The sequence below is a fragment of the Chroicocephalus ridibundus genome, chromosome 6, assembly GCF_963924245.1.
Source record: "Chroicocephalus ridibundus chromosome 6, bChrRid1.1, whole genome shotgun sequence".
NCBI classification, from domain to species: Eukaryota; Metazoa; Chordata; class Aves; order Charadriiformes; family Laridae; genus Chroicocephalus; species Chroicocephalus ridibundus.
Window position 1 is genome coordinate 34,872,445 of NC_086289.1, and position 17,708 is coordinate 34,890,152.

Sequence of the window (17,708 nt, forward strand, 5' to 3'; positions counted from 1 at the left end):
TAATTTCTTTTTCTTATATCTGCAGTGAGTTTCTAAAGGTTGCTTTTTTTTGTTTGTTTTATTTTTTTTTTAGTTAGGGGCTTGACCCTGAAAATATTTTTCCTTGTTCAATAACTGCTTCTGTAGGTAACTTCAATGGAAAAATTCCTATATGATCCCCTAGTATTCTTTTAGAAAGCAATCTCTTATGTACTTCAGAATTTAAGTGTAAGGCTTTGTGATGCAAAAAAGACCATTTAGTATTGTAATTCGTTATCTCGGAAATGATTAACTATAGGTAATTCAGTTCTATATTTACCCCTAAAATAAATGAACGTTTTCAGTGTGAAAAAAAAAAAAACAACTTGAAACCTAACTTAAACCTAACTTCTACCTCAGGAAATGGAGAACTTTTGAAATAATAGTTTGAATTATCTGAGTTTATTCCCCTGCACCCACCCCTTGCTTCTTCCGTGCTTTTAGGTAAACCCTCATTTTTACTGGCCTTGAAACTATATTTTTATTGCTTTGTTAAAAAAAATAATAAAATCTATCTATCTAGGAAAAACAAGGTGATGTTATTTGGGAGGCAGAAAGGAAGTAGATAGAAATATGAATTATTTTTATTTTCTCTACTTCAGAGATTTAAGATAAAACCAGCTGAAGATAATTCATAGTTGAATATTTAAGACACAAAATTGTTAGACGGAAATGAAGTAGACTGAGAGGATGGCTTAGCTGGCAAGGAGTGCCTTAACTTCTGTTACTTGGAGGCTTTGAAAGTGGTGGACTGAGAAGTGCATAAGGGAATAAGTTTGGGGGGGTGGTGATTGTGTCTTGTTTGTTTGTTTGTTTTTCCTGGACTGTAATTGCAAATCTAATCTCTTGTCAGTTTTGGAATGGTTTTTGTTGCTTTTGTTTTGAAGGCCAGAGCCTTCACCAGACAATCCTTGCACAATTTCAGTTACAGTATTTTCTAGATGTGCCTGTAGGATGGTCTGGTTAAAGAGTTAGTGGTGTATGGAAAATTCTTGACTGCTTGCACCCCTGACATCTGTTCTCCTCCTTTCACATTGGGATTTGGTGAAGATGAGGGCAAGAAAAAACTTACCAAGTTTTACTGAGGCGTTTCACACAGTCTGTCCTCAGCCACCACTACTTAAGGTGTTATAATTGTATTTTCTCTTTCACTTGGCTGGTTTTGTCTGTGTCTCTCTCTGCAAGCAGTTTAATCCACACTTGGCTGTCAAAATGCAGTTTCACGCGTCCTGTACCCACTTGCACCAGTATGTAAGTCGCTTAGAAACTGAACAATTGGGGTTGAGCTCTCTTCTTCCAGGAGCTTGAAGGCAGTACCCAAGACCAAGATCCTGATGCACCTTTTTCCATCCACACAGCACAAAGCGTGACCAGGACTGAGCAGAAATGTCTGTCACTTCGCATTCATATGAACGCTAGTCACAGAAGTCAGACTCTGGTTATGAACATGATCTTGTTGTTCGTTCTTAATGGACTTGGGGTCACCAGGGAAATGTGCAGCTCCCTGCCCTTATAAACTTCCTAGAATGCCTCCTCAAGCAAGGTCTCAGCTGTTGGCAAGGTACCAGTCTTCTGCAGGAAAGCAGTAGAAAACTGTCACGCATAACAAGGCATGGGAAGGCAACATACTTTATATGGATTTAGTAAATGTAAATCCTGAAAATCAGTTTCTTAAAGAGGCTGGGGAAGCTGAGAGCGCAGAGTAGTTGTGAGAACCTTTTCATGCTTGTGGTCGCAGACAACACTGATTTAAGCTGGGCTCACTCAGGGCAGCAGTGTTTGTGCTAGTAAGGTTTGAAGTTGTTGCTATTAGAAAATCACCTGCTGTATCAGTGGGCTTTGTACCTGGCAAATTGTATGCAAAGCTGCCATGCTTGGGGAACAAAAGCAAGAGGGGAGGATGAGGATTATCAGGCTGTATGGCTACAGATTGTTTCAAAGAACAAAAGAAGGATATTCTCGCATACTGCTCTTGCCCATTTGAATAGGCAGATGAAATGGCATACCAGGTAATCACTATTTCATTTAGTATTCTAACATTACTCGATGCATCAGAAAGCGAGACATACTTTATTTACAACTTAATTCTTACAATGTTAATATTTATCCAGCATTAGAAGACTTGCCTACTCTATTTTGTTCATTAAAACCCCACCTCAGGCAGGTTCTATATGTTGAAGGAATGGTTTATATCATCATCATATTACTTTGTAACTTCATTACAAGGGATCTAGCTGCCAAAGCAGTTGCCAGAGCTGGCAAACTGAAGGGAGCTTGGTCTGTGCCAGTTGAAAGCCAGCTGCTTTCAACTGAGGAGGCTGTTCTTGCCTCCTGCCCAGCCAGTCCCCCTCTTGGGAGGGCAGTCAGGAGACCTGTGCGTCTGTGGCTACTTGTGTGTTTGTGCACCATCTGCAGCTGGCCCTGCACTAGCTTTGCAGGAGCAATCTGCTTGAACTGCGTGTTCTCTCTTGCTAGGGGGAAGGCAAAAAGGAAGATCCCAGCCTGTCTCAAGAGATACAGAGAAGTGAAGAGGGGCTGTTGTTCAGTGGTAGTTAGGGGGCTGCCTGGAAAAAAGGGGGACATATTCCAGGAGAACCTCTGCATCTGGAGAAAAAGGTAGAAATCCCATGCCTTTAGGTGGGAGGAGAAGGAGCCATGGAAGAGGTGGAAGGAGGCGTTGTTGCTGCCTTCATCAAAACCACCATTGGTCTCTTATACACTCCCTTTCCCAACAAATTTATGGGTTTGTTCTCATGCAAACCTGATGATGTGTGTCAGGTTTCTTGTTTTCTTCCTTTCAGTCATTTCCTCCTTCTTCACTCTCACCGGTTACCTCTGCAAATCTGAATATTGCCCACATTTCTGAAAGGTGTTGCTCAGGCTCTTTCATCTCTTTTTCCAAATAGTCCAGGAGTATGAAGACAACAGCAAGAATTTCCAATAAATAAAAGAATGCTTGATTTTGATTAATACAAATACATTCTCCTATAGAATGGTGCGCTTGATCATAACGTGCATTTGGCAAAAGTATTTGTGAGATTAAACCCAGAAAAGCTATTTAAAGGCTCGCTTTCTCTTCCAATACCTTCATATTTAAGAAAGCAAAAAAATATACCAGCACAGTCTATTAAAGAATTTCTTTTTAATAGGTCTACAAAGAGTTAGCTGGTTTTTTTTTTTAACCTCACACATTTCAACTGCAGTGTATGTTCTAAGACATAAAAGTTTCACAAAATCTGCAAAATGAGTTGGGTGTCTCCTAATTTCAAAACTGATTTATCTCTTATTGACTAGAGAGAGGGCCATGGCTTGGAGTGGCAAATAGTTCTTCTCAAGGAACTTATCGTAGACCGGAGCTGTGCTGCACCCGAGTCATTTGTGCTCAGGGTGGTGTCCTGGTCATTGAACTCTACAGACAGTCCTTTTGTGACTGTAACAAGGAAGATCACCTTGACAGATCCTGCCCTAATGAGAGCTTAGCTGTCAGTGGTGTGCTTCTGAAAAGCATTTCTGATTAGCTAAACTAGCACTTTCCAATGGAAAAACAGTTTATTCTAAAGACAGTGTCTGCTCCTAAGTATCTTGGAAATATCTCTTACCCAGAACCTCAGAAGACACATATGGTCATCCTAGGTCTGCTAACAAGAGGATGCTTTTTAAAGAGTACCTATAGATCTGATGGGGGAGAATGTAGTCAGTGAAGCATGGAAATAGCTGCTGTGGGATTCTTTTCTGAGCTCCACCAAAAACTGCCAAGAGATACTTTGTGTTCACTATGTTCTGAAATGACAGACCCGAGTTAATGAGAACGGGTTTGGTAAACGTCTGCTTGTTACTGCTGCAGTTGCTACTAAAGGGCAGGATTACAACTAATACAGTCATCAGCCTTCCCGGTGCTCAGGGAATAAGCGGCAGCATTAGGAAGTCTGGGGGGATTTAATATTTCTAGAATGTGATATTTGTTCAAGGTCTTACAAATGTTTCTTTGGAAGGCTGTAGCAGAAGAAAGCGGCCTGAGGTCAGAGACGTGTTAAGTATCGTATACAACAGCAATGTTAGTCAAGGACCTTGGGGAGAGGAAAACAGAAGCCTTTACTGCCTGCAATCACAGGAAACACGGGAGTGAAGCCTTCCTTAACAAGGCCAGGGCAGTCCCACTTGAGAAGGCATCAAAACGGGTCATATTTTTTGCTTCTTGTCCTTTCTGCGTTTGGGAAGGAGGTTGAGATGAGAGCAGCAGTGGCCATCATCTTGGACAACAGAATCACAGGAGGTGTCCTTAATGTAATCCGTCTGCTCAGCTTCTAAGCAATTGTAATAAACACAGTTTCAAAAGGAATATAGCAACCCCTTCTGTGCAGTAATACTGACTGTGGGGGATCTGGCATGCAGCAATGAATTCTGCACCACTGGCTCTGACAGCCTTAAAGTACCTCAGCTGGGAGACTTTAGCAAGTGTCCAGTTCTCCAACCTGTCAGTCCCACAATGCCAATAAGTAACAGGGTTTCACTGCACTATTTACATGTGCTGTTTTCAAAGCACAGTGGTCAGTAGAGAGAGATAATTAGTGCAGTGATGTATAATAAGCCATTAAGTTAACTGGCACATATGAAGGAACAGGAATGTCGATGAAAATACAAAATACTTATTTAATTGTTTAACCCCCAGTTCCACCTGTTTACCAGTACTGGAGACAGTCAGCAAAGCTGTTCTGCTAGTAGAATTCCTTTTGTCAGAGCCAAAAAGATTTGTTATAGATTTGACTCCCCCTGCCCAGTTGAAATTATTTGGTCTTAAATATTTCTGGATGAAATATGTAAGTAATGCTTAGAACACTTTTATTCAATACGTCTTCATTGAGAAGTCATTTAAAATGGTATGAGGAAACATAATTGTCCAATATTCACCTGTCGATTTTTTTGTTTTTGCTAGGAGGAGTTGATACAGTCTTTCATGTTGAAGTTTGAAAAAGCAAATTGTTTCACTTAAAATTTCAAATTGTCCTGACCCTCATTGCCCCCCTGCAATTTCCCTAGATGTATCTGCTAAACCTAAGTGAATCTCGTGATTTCTGAATTTAAACAAGACGACTTGTTTTCTGCTTCAGGTATCACTAGGCTTTATGGGCAAGCTCTGCTCATCTGGAGAAAAACCAGAATATAACAAGCTGTTAACTGCTTTGTTCTAAACAGAGCTTCCCCCCTCCAAAGAATATTATGCCGTTTGCTAGCAGATTTTAAACAAGCTTCTGTATAAATTACACCTCCTAGAGCTGGGACCAATTTGTTACCCTTAATTTGATTTACTCTTTAAATTAGAGACAGATCGAAGCAGTGACTGCATACTGGTTAAGTAACATGGAAAAGACCGTGCCTGAAATGGAGAATTCTGTTGTTTCAGTGGGGTTCTTTGAACTATACTCTGCCCTTTAAAATATGCTAGTTTAGTTAGACAAACACTATTATTAACACTGCTGATAAGCACAGTTGTGAAGATACAAGAAGAAACCTCTGCCACTCAATTTATGTTCACAGAATCGCAGAATCTTCAGAGTTGGAAGGGACCTCTAGAGATCATCCTGCTAAAGCAGGATTGCCTAGAGCACATCCCTCAGGACTGCATCCAGGTGGGTCTTGAAAGTCTCCAGAGAAGGGGACTCCACAACCTCCCTGGGCAGCCTGTTCCAGTGCTCTGTCACCCTCACCGTAAAGAAGTTTTTCCATGTATTTGAACGGAACTTCCTGTGTTCCAACTTGTGCCCATCCCCCTCGTCCTGTTACTGGGAACCACTGAAAAGAGTCTGGCACCATCCTCCTTCAACCCACCCTTTAGATACTTGTATGCCATAATAAGGTCTCCCCTCAGCCTTCTCCAGGCTAAAGAGTCCCAGCTCTCTCAGCCTTTCCTCATAAGGGAGACGCTCCAATCCCTCAGTCATCTTTGTTGCCCTGTGCTGGACTCGCTCCAGCAGTTCCCTGTCCCTCTTAAACCGGGGAGCCCAAAACTGGACACAGTATTCCAGTTGTGGCCTCACCAGTGCAGAGTAAAGGGGGAGAATGACCTCCCTCGACCTACTGGCCACGGTCTTCCCTATGCAGCCCAGGATTCCATTGACCTTTTTGGCAACAAGGGCACACTGTTGGCTCATGGATAATTTGCTGTCTACCAGGACCCCCAGATCCTTCTCCTCAGAGCTGCTTCCCAGCATGTCCGCCCCTAACATATACTGGTACTTGGCATTCTTCCTCCCCATGTGCAGGACCTTGCACTTGCTTTTGTTGAACCTCATTTGGTTCCTCTCTGCCCAGCTCTTCAGCCTGTCCAGGCCACGCTGGATGGCAGCACGGCCCTCTGGAGTGTCGGCCACCCCTCCCAGTTTGGTATCATCAGCGAACGTGCTGAGGATACACTCTGTCCCATCATCCAGGTCATTAATGAATATATTGAACAAAATTGGACCAAGTATTGACCCCTGAGGGACACCACTGGTTACAGACTCTGTGCCGCTGATCACAACCCTCTGAGTTCTGTCACACAGCCAGCTCTCAATCCACCTCACTGTCACCTCATCTAGCCCATACTTCCTCAGCTTCCTAATGAGGATGTTATGGGAGACAGTGTCAAAAGCCTTGCTAAGGTCAAGGTAGATGACATCTACGGCTCTCCCCTCATCCAGCCAACCGGTTATAACACCACAGAAAGCTATCAGATTGGTCAAGCATGATTTACCCTTGGTAAATCCATGCTGACCACTTCCAATAACTTCCTGTTCCTCAACGTGTTTGGAGACAACATCCAGAATGAGTTGCTCCATTACCTTCCCAGGGACAGAGGTGAGACTAACCGGTCTGTAGTTCCCTGGGTCCTCCTTCTTGCCTTTTTTGAAGATTGGAGTGATGTCAGCCTTCCTCCAGTCCTCAGGCACCTCTCCTGTTCCCCATGACCTTTCAAAGACAATGGAGAGTGGTCTAGCAATAACATCTGCCAGCTCTCTCAGCACTCGCGGGTGCATCCCGTCAGGGCCCATGGATTTATGAATGTCCAGCTTGGCCAAGTGGTCTCTGACCCGGTCCTCCTCAAGTGAGGGAAAATCTTTCTCTCTCCCGACCTTCCCCCTTGCCTCCAGGGTATAGGATTCGTGAGGGACAGCTTTAGCAGTGAAGACTGAAGAAAAAAAGGCATTCAGTAACTCTGCCTTCTCTGTGTCTTCCACCACTAGGGCACCCGTCTCATTCATCAGTGGACCTACGTTTTCCCTAGTCTTCCTTTTTCTATTCATATACTGAAAGAATCTCTTCTTATTGTCTTTAACTGCAGTGGCCCAGCTGAGTTCTGATTGAGCTTTGGCCCTTCTAATTTTCCCCCTACATAACTTCATTATATCTTGATAATCCTCATAAGTTGCCAACCCCCTTTTCCAGAGAATGTAAGCTTTCCTTATTTTCCTGAGGTCCAGCCAAAGCTCTCTATGTAGCCAGGCTGGTCTTCTTCCCCGTCGGCTCATTTTTCGAGACATGGGGATGGCCTTCTCCTGTGCTTCTAAGAGCACTTCCTTGAAGTATGACCAGCCTTCCTGGGCACCTTTGCTCTTCAAAACTGCCTCCCAAGGGACACTCTCAACCATGCTACTAAACAGGCCAAAGTCTGCCCTTTGGAAATCCAAGGTGGCAGTTCTGCTGGCTCCCCGCCTTGCTTCACCAAGAATTGAAAATTCTACCATTTAATGGTCACTGTGCCCAAGACGACCTCCAACCTTTACATCCCCCATAAGACCTTCTCTGTTAACAAACAGTAGGTCCAGTAGGGCACTTCCCCTAGTTGGTTCCTTCACCAGCTGTGTTAGGAAGTTGTCTTCCACACACTCCAGGAACCTCCGGGACTGTTCCCTCTCTGATGCGTAGTACTTCCAGCAGGCGTCTGGGAAGTTGATGTTTTAGTAAAACTGTTTATATTTGGAGGTTCTTTAGTATTAGAAACTATATTCCTGTGCTACATTCTCCCAAACGATAAACAGCACCCTTTTGGGCTGTTGCTGGTTTATGAAGTTTCATATAATAATTTCATTGACACTGAAATTGGCGCGCTCTGTCAATTTTGACAGGATCTGAACTGATGAATAGGTTGTAGTTCAGAGTGTTGGCTGTGGCAGCACTGTTCAATATAGCTGGGGACTTACTGTGGTGGTGCTTCAGAAAAGGGACATATGAATGCTTGGGAAGTAGTTTGGTTTTTTACTTGAAAGAATTTTCATTGGACATAAAAGCCGCCTGAATGTATTTATATTTGCATGTATCTGTTTTTGGATGGAGAAGTGCCTTGCCTCCCCCATGTCTGTGACTAGAAATATTCCTTTTTTCCCTTGTACCCTGCGTAAGTGCTTAAAAAGCAGGGGGGTGGGGTGGGTGGGGGGTTGGTGCGGTGGCGGAGAGAAGTCTAAAAGACATTATCTAAAGTCCAGAAAGGTCCTCCGTTGTTAAGATCTGTTGAAAAGCTTTGATGGTAGCAAGTGGCAAAATATTTCTTGCTTTCTTTAAATATTTTAAGGGGCTTATGCTCATGCCTTTCTGCTACCCAGCATTTGTTTAGATTAAAATTATGATTGCTAAAATACCGTGAAGAATCGTATTGTAGCAAAAATATTTTCAACTGGGCAAAAAGTGTATTCCAGTCACAGTTTTTTTCAGACTTGGATGATAAAATCCTGGCCTTACTCTGGATGTTCAGAGAGTTCAGCCACGCTTCAAATCTTTTGTTCCTTGGAATCATCACCTACTGTATTTCTGATATTAGTAAATTCTGTTATTGTACTGATTCTGTACATTGCATTATCTTGTACACAGAGGAAAAATGGCATTTTTTTAAAAAAGAAGTATGCTTGGCTTTTTGCACACACAATAATCACGCAAGTGTTCATTCTCCTCTTGATAAAATAATGCCAAGCCCTGAAAATGGGTTTTTAGTTCACTCATGGAGAGCTACTTAAGATTTAAACATTCTCTGTCTTGGTGTTTTGTTAACCTTGGTTTTATAGTTCTAATTGGGTCACCATAGACAATTGGTGATGGTGTTATTAAATAAACTTTCAAAATTGCTGGCTAGTGATTTGGCTGATTAAATATGGATTAGATTCAGAATAAGCTGATAGTAAGATATTTTATTTTCTGACATGCTTAAGTTTATGAAGATGTTATGTCACATTGTATCTTATCACATTATGTTAATTTAGCACTGTGTAGGCTTTTGATGTGATGTACTTTAGCTCATTATAATGTTTTTCCAACTTTAGAAGAGTTTGTTACCAAGAGGCAGAAGATTTGGACCATTTGACATTAATTCAAACAAAGCTATTATCGCCTAATAGAGTGGCAAAATTTTAAAAGCTACCCAGATAAAGTGCATTACATGTGTCTGTGTATCCGTGTGTGTATACATGTATAGGTGTGCCTTTGTTTTAAAACTAGTCACAGAAAGGCACTGTACACTTCCCAGTAAGAAAGGTCAATGACTATTCCACTTTCCAGACTGGGCACTTAGAAAGACAGGTCAATCTTGCCAGACTTCTGCAGGGTTCAGGTAAGGTGTCTGAAGCAGAAAAGTCAGCTGTTTCTTTTTTCAAGTCTAAGGTAACTTATTCTTTTTCTTGTGTCCTCAGTGTGCGTATTTTTTGTTTGAGTTATTGGCAACCAGAATTATTTTATATGAAATTGACAGACATCTTGCAGGAGTGGCCTTTGGAGCCAATCCTTATTTATTTGGTTTTAGGTAATATCCGTGTATATGCACAATTTAAAAAGAAACAACAATAATTTAAGTGACAGAAAAGAGGAATTAATTCACAGCCTGAAGCAAAAGCAATCCTTTCTTTTGATTACAGTCTTAGTGTCTGAATCTGAATCTAGCACGCCCTGGATCTTTCTCTTCTAGCATGTTGTCAGATATCTCAAGGTGAAATTAATCTCCCTTCTTGATACAGTATTGGCAAAAAGCAGAGATAGGAGAAAAGTATTGTATGAAAAAGTAATTATTCTATCTTGAGTCTTCCTTTGTAGTATAAACCCAGCACTCTCCACCCCTTCTTCCTCCAGAAAAAGCCCCGCTCTTCCCGTGTTTTCTGTTGTCATGTTCTTCCTACCTGTAATCCCTGTTGGGGCACGACAAGGTCCTTGGCAGTTGCGTTTCCACACGCAGCAGTCTGGAGGTGCATGGATTAGATACATACTGCAAAAAGATGAAAATCTTGCAATAAAAGAGCAGATTTTGGGAGGTAGCACTCAGAAGCAAGTTTATTTTGTGATGTGCTGGTGGGATGGGCAACACTGTTGTATGAACCAAAGTAAGACTAGGTCCTGCCCTCAGGGGCAGATGCTCTGAAGATCAGAGACTGCAGAGAGATTGCGTGCTGCCTCCTGAGCGCGCTCTCCATGCAGGGAATCCCCTGCTTTATGCTTCCCTTCAGGACCCTGAAAAGGCGTTTTATAGCACTTAACTAAAAAGTAGCAAGGTGAATAAGTACAAGAGACTTGAGTGTAAAGCAGCGTCAGTGGAGCTTGGTTTGGGCTGACATTCTGGAAGATTTTTGCAGAGGAGACTCTCTTAATGGGTATTGCTTGTGTTTTGACATTCCTAATGAACTAGTATGAAATAAAGAACTTTGCCATCTTGCCTGCAGGCCATAGAATTATTGGGAGGGAGAAGTTATACAAGTTGCAAAGAACACTTGAAGGTTTACAGGTGAACGGGACTGTAATGAAAGGATAAAATGTTTTGCCCAGAAAAGTGACCTGGGTGTGCAATCAGCAAAGGTGCCCTTTTTGTCAGATTTAAGCCCTTCAGCCAACTGACAGGAGCGTGTGTGTCTTCTGTGCCAACAGCAGAACTGTTTACCCAGTGATCTGCGTGTGTCTGTGCGTGAAGATGAGTGTTGTGTGGGATGCACAACCGAGTTGGGGAGCATTAATGTTGTGCTGGGGGAAATGGCTGAACTGAATCCATCTAGCAAGGGAAGACTCGAGGATATGCAAGTACTTGTTTTCTCAGATCTGTGTGCTTTCTGAAAGTAATGTCAGTAATTCATGGGTTTATTGGGACGCTTCTCAAAAAGGTTGCATAAGAAAGTAGAAGCCATTTACTAAAAAATATTAGAATTGTTTTTAAATCAATGTTTTCTGCCGTTATCATAGACATGGATCACTTGAACACTGAGAATAGAATCAATTCTAGACATCTCCCCTCCCGCTCCCTGCCATGATTGCTTCCTGTCCATCCTTTCACTAATCCATTTCCTTTGCCTGTTAGAGAAAATGACAGTAGAGACTATTTTGCTGGCTTTTTTGTTCTGTCCTTTGCAGTATGTTTATGTCATTAACTTCTCCTTAACTTGATCTCTGTGAGACAGCTGAACTCAGAGAATACTCAAAGTGCGTGATTAATGGCAAATTATCCGTCACCACAAATGAGACTGGAGTCAATAGTAACCAGGGAAAAAAGAAACTGAAGGTAAACAGGTAAACAGAAGTTATTTAGTGCTCAATTGCTGGTCAATGCCAAAAGCAGCCAATAAAACGTGACATGAAAACGGTTGACATAAAGAAGCACTAAAATACAGTCTCCTAAATTAATTCATAGCCTTTATAGGGAAAATAAGGAAGACCTAACAACAGTTTTCAATGTGAATTAGTAGTTGTTTTTCTTTCTCTCAGTATATGTAATGTTGAACCTTGAAAACTTTGTGCATGTGTTTTTGAGTCAGCAATCAGTGGTAAAAAAATTTGAGGCAGATTTATAGTTCTTCATGAAACATACCATTTGAAGTACATAACTCTAACGGTGTAAGTTTGGCTTCCTGTTTTATGACCTTGCCTTCTACCATGATCCCGGCAATATCTTACACTTGATGCTTCTAATGTGAGCCTGAAATCTGTGCTGCAGAGGGATGCTGAGACAGTGAGAGATTTCTTTTCTTTTACAGGATGCTTTATATGGTTTCTTTCCCTGCTTTTGTCACAATGCACTTATTCCTGTGAGTTTTGTGCCAAATGGTGTGACTAAGTCATTTTACCTTCATTGTAACTAATTCCTGTCTTGTCATGTTTTGTTTTTTATTGCTTTGTATTTTTTTTTGGTCTTTTTAAGTAAATGTATTTGCAGCCTTTCTGAAAGGGCCAGGGTTGGTCTTTTGTTCCAGTTTGGGAATGACCTCTAAGGATACTCTGCCCTGGATAGATGTTTTTTCTACTCACCATGCTTTAGTGTCTTTCATGCCCGAGGAGCTCATTTCTAAGATGTTTTGAAGCCAGAAACCAGGCCACCGAATGCCTTAAAGATAGAAAATTGAGCCTACTCTGATGTTCTGTAGGAAGCCAAAGTAGAGAGCAGGAATATGTCGTTCCTTCTGGAGTTTTCAGAGGGCTGAGGGATGCATGCCAGAAATGTTGGATTCCTGAATAAAAGAAACCAAGAAGTTGTAGCTGAGGCCACGTTGTTTTTCGGCAAGAGGATGTTTCCAGTTAGTGCAAGCAGCACTGTCAATACTGTTTTTAAGTGTTACTGTTTTGTCAGAGCTTAATTTCAACAGTAAGTCCAAGGATCCTTTTCTCAAAGAATTTGTGTCATTGAAACAAAATGCGTTATTGATGCGAATTTTTTCTTCTGCTCTCCGATACAGCATTGCTTTTTCACTTGGATTCAGCTCCTGTTAGGTAATCCTGCCCACACTGTTAAGTGTCTTGTTAATGTATGGTCATACAGGGCATTTCTCACTGATGGACTTACAGCCGTTCTAGCAAATCACCCCTGGCTCCTGTGAACCTTTTAGAGTGGGCAACAGCATTGCTTGATTAACAGTGTCAAAAGGTTTAGAGAGGTCTTGAAGGGTGAGAGCAGTGCTTGCTTATCATCTGTTGACATTAGAAGACCATCTGCTGATACTGTGTCTGCCTGGAGCCTGGCCTGAATCCAGGCTACAGTGAGTATGGTGTGCTGGGTTCAGCTGTGAGCCCTTCACTAGCCTTTATCTAGTTTTCCTATGACCTTTAATCAAAATGATATTAAGTGATAGTTTGGCTGTGATCCATGTATTCTTGTTGCTTTTTACAATGGAAAAAACCCCACTTTTTGAAATGTGTGTTTTGAAGGATGAAAGGAAGATTTCTTCTCCCAAGTAGTACTCCCATTGGCAGTAGTGACTGGCTAGAAGAGGAAAAGCAGGTAGTACCTTCCTGTGACACGCTCTTCAAGTGCCCAGGGCTGTGGGCTTAGGACCTTTCTGAGCCTAAGATGACATCTTTGAATTTTTCCATTGTGGATTTTTTGAATGGCTGTACATCTACAAACAACTCCATGGTAGAACTATGTATTCTGGAAGTAACTTTGTTCCTGCTAATTTTACATGCGTCTTTGTTCTTGTTTTGGATCAGAGAGAGAACAATCATTTCCTTCATGTTCTGCACGTTACTCAACATTTCAGTCTGGGAATTGGAAGATATGTTTGCTGTTGTCTCTGAAGTTTTCTACTGATAGAGAAGAATTAATGTCTTGCATAAGGCACACCATTTGCATTTCGTAGTTTAAGAGAAAGGCAATATTACGTCTTGTTTTTGGTGTCTACTCGGGCCCATGATGGATGAAAAACTCCACTGGCAGAATGAAGAAGCTTAGCAGAGATTTTTGATGTCAAATCTTAAAAAAGTCTTTGATTGCTGTTTCTGGCTTTGTTATATTCTGTAACTCTTCATAAAAGCTGTTTCAGCCATGGAAGTTGTTTTTTTTTTTTTAATTCCAAAACTCCCTGCTCCCACAGAACTGGTTCAGCTTGACCCAGCTGCCTGAGAATGGAAGCAGCTCTAGCAAGGCTTCCACGTAGAACAGAGAAGACACGTGAATTTCTGTGTCCAGAATATTGGAAATGTGGAAGAAATTTCAGAAATGACAGGGTAATTAAAATTTGCATTCTTTCACCCAGGTTCTTCACAACATCCCACCTGCTGACTTTTTTCTCAAGCGTACAAATGTGTAAGCAATGAATTTTCCTGAAGACATCCCCCCCTGCCCAAAAGCAAACCCTAAGCCCAAACTTGTTTGTTTTTCATGCAGACTAGAGATTGCTACAGTTCTCCCAGTCAACAAGGGATTAACTCATCTCTTCACATACAGGACTCAAAAATGTCATGTCCTGATACCAAACACCTATCCCTTGCTCAACAGCTATCCTGTGAATTTAGATGAAGAGGTTAGCTTTTGCAATTGGAAGTGGACATGAAAGAAAAACTCTGGAAAAGAAACCTGGAGCCTCAGAAACCTGCAGTGCCCTTGCTGTCCTTAAACAGGGTGGGGAGGTAGATAAGAATTACAGTGAGAGAGAGTCATGAAACGGGAGTCTTACCTCTGCTTTGCTTAAGTAGTAAATGCCAGGCACGTGGTTGTGAGGGGGTGGAATTGAGGTTGCTCTGAGTAATAGTGGAGTACTTGAAGTCTGCTTATTTTAATTTTTTAAGTGGCTCTCCTAATGCCTTTCAAATGTCTTTTATCTTACTGCAAAAGTGGTTTACTATGCTGTTTTGATGCACTCTTAAAGTGGCAGAACTGTACCTCAGAAGCTGCTTCTGGAAGTGTTTTATTATAATCCATGCTTGTGCCACCATTAAGAGGTTGGAGCTAGAATTCTGAACCATGGCAAAGGAGACACGTATCAACTGGCAGAAAAATCAGCTTGTACACAAATGCAAAGTGATAACTGGATAAAGTTTGGTAAACAATTGAACTTAATCACGACAAGTAATTTATAATTTATAGATCTATGAAATGCCACACAGCTAACTTTCTTACTCAGATTTCAGGTAAGACAGATGTTTCTTTATAATATTCAAATTTATTCATAAAGAGTGGGCAGGTGAAATTAGTGAGAGGGTGTAGATTTTTGCTATGTTTTTATAATTATCATCTTCCCTTTAATATAATAATTTTTTTAAATTAATATGTAAAAATTGAAACAGAGCATTTAGAACATAAAAATATTTATTTAAGAAACTAATTATTGTGGTAATATAGAGCAGCTGTTTATTTAGCTGAAGATATTGAGAACTTCCTCTAAAACAGAACAATTGTTTCACATGCTACGATAAAGCCCTGTATTATTTGATATCAAAGATCTTGTAGTGCAAGATGAATTTCCAGAAATTTAAAAAGGAACAATGTAGTTTGCCTATTCACTTTTGAGCTGTAGTTGCTGAATGCCTTTGCACTTTAAACAGCTCAACCTTGTCTTTTGCATTCTACTTCCTCTGTTGTTTTTTTTTCCATTGGAAACACCAAGGGAAGAATTGAAAGAAAGCAATTAAGGATGACCAATTCTAACTTTTTCTAGTGTGCGAGGTGTTGAAATGTTGTTTTCGTTGACATAATATGACTTTTACTTTCCCTTCCTTCATTCACTGGGGGAAAAAAGTAAAGGCAAAAATGGAGGAATACCAGAGAGAGAATATTTTCTTGGTTTTCCAAAGCTTCAGAAGGAGGAAGAAAGTCAATACATATGAAATATTTTGCAGGATGTGTTTTCACTTCAAACTGCAAATATAGCTGGTAATGGAAATGAGTTTGGTTTTTTTTTTACCTGGAATTTGTGTTAGAGTTGCATTTATTACAATTTCTAAAAATCTTAAATGAATACACTGTGATGAAAATCCTTATTTGAGAGAGTCTGAGTTTGTCAAGCAAGTTCTTATTTCAAATTTAAAACTGTTAATGGCTCTCTCTAAGATTGATTTAGATGGAAAGAAAATTGGGTTTAGGAAAAGCATTTCAAATTTCCAAAACCTATTGGAAATCTGAGGGCTAAAGAAACCCTCTGAATTAGTTAAATCACTCCATTAAAGATTTTGAATTTAAATTCACTTTCTATGTTCTGTTTATTAATTCTGTTTAACAGTACCTTTTGAAAAATTCATTTTTCTATAAATGCAGAAAAAAAAAAGATGCAATGTGAGATCCTTTATCTCTATCTCCATCTTTGCAAAGAAGAAAAGCTGGTTGGTTCAGGACTGCTTTCCTTTGACCTGAAGTCTCCCATAACAAGGTAGTGTTTCACAGTTGGGAATAGACTGTAGGGATCGGGCATACTCTGTGTATGCACATTGCCTGTGTGGCCTTGTGCCCTCCAACAATAAATAACATCTGGCTGAGATCTGTCTTGGAGAGCCTGGTACAGGCTGGGTATGCTGGGTGTGAGTCCTTCTGAGCGCAGCCTCCCAGAGAGGGAAAGAGGAGCTTTGTTTCAGCAGGCAGAGAAAAGCATGGTGGCTACTGCATCCATCCCTTCAGAAGTGTTGGAAAGGTGAGAGTTTGGGCTCTTGTGAACTTGCTGGAGGTTGCATGAACCATGTTCCCGTGGTCCAAAGCACTTCCTCTTGCCCTGACTGCTCTGGGAATGCTTATTTTCTTTGGCACAAGTATGAGCAAGCAGCCCAGGTCCAGCTCTGCGCCCTTTATGTGCGACATGCCGGGGAGCTGGACGCGGAGATGGGGAATAACTCTGTAGGAGTCTGCCGGTCTCTGGCAGGTCTGGCGAGTTGTGGCTCAGGGCTGTCCCTGCCAAACCCAGGTTGATGTCCCATCTGCCCTGCTGATCCTGGGATGTATACCATCTGCCACTTCCTTTATCCAGAGTGTTTCCGCTTCCATCATCTTGGGTAATGGCTTAAGGATTCTACTGGAGAGTATCGGCTATTATAAATACAAAAACATAGGTTGTGTTTTTGTAGATCTGATCATTTTCACTGATGATAGCATGGTTTTGTACAAAGGAGATGAAACACTAGGGAAGCAGATGATGCTTTATGTCTTTCTTTGCTTGTTTGTTTTTTTTTTTTCCTTAACTTTACTAGCTGAGAGGCCAAAAATGCATGGAAATTATGGGCAAATGAGACTATGTGCTGCATTTATTCCATAATTAAGATTTCAGCTGGAACAAAAATTAATATGAAAAGGAAAGTTTGTTTTGCGATACGAGGTCAAATGATCCCTGTGGTGTCTGGTGCAAGAGTGCTGTAACGCTGCACAAAGCGTGTGATCCTTTCAGTCTGTGCTTTGTATACTCACACTATTGCAGACAAGACTATAGGGATGATGAAAAATCTTGTCTGAAGTCACGTTGAATCATCCACCTTCCAGCTCTTGTCTTATGTGGCCTGTTTTTTTTCCTTCCCTTTTTTTCTTGCTGTCCGCCCCCGCCCCCCCCCCCAGCCCCCCCCCCCGTTTTTGTAACATTTCATATTTTTCAAAATTTAGTTACTCACGCAAAGCCTTGGGAAAAAAAAAAAGGGCAAATAGAGTTTGAAAAGCCAGTGAAGGTTAGATCATGTTTAATTCATTTGAAACAATAGACCAAAGGAGAAGTCGTCGCATATTTCTATATTGGAGTTGCTTGGCGTCCCTGTGGTTTCAATCTTGTTACACAAGTTACAATAATTTTTTGATTTTTTTAATGGCAAAAAAAATAATTCTTCCTCTGTGACAATGGTGTACTAGACAAATTAAAAAGCACGTGCAAAACTTTTCGTCAGGGTAAGCTGCTTTTAATACTAGCTGAAGTTTTGTTTGTTGCATTCCAGTGGGATTTATAAATCATGACCTTTTTATATAGACAGGTCTTCTTGGGAACATCAACATTACATTTCAAGAAAAAAGGTATTTACAT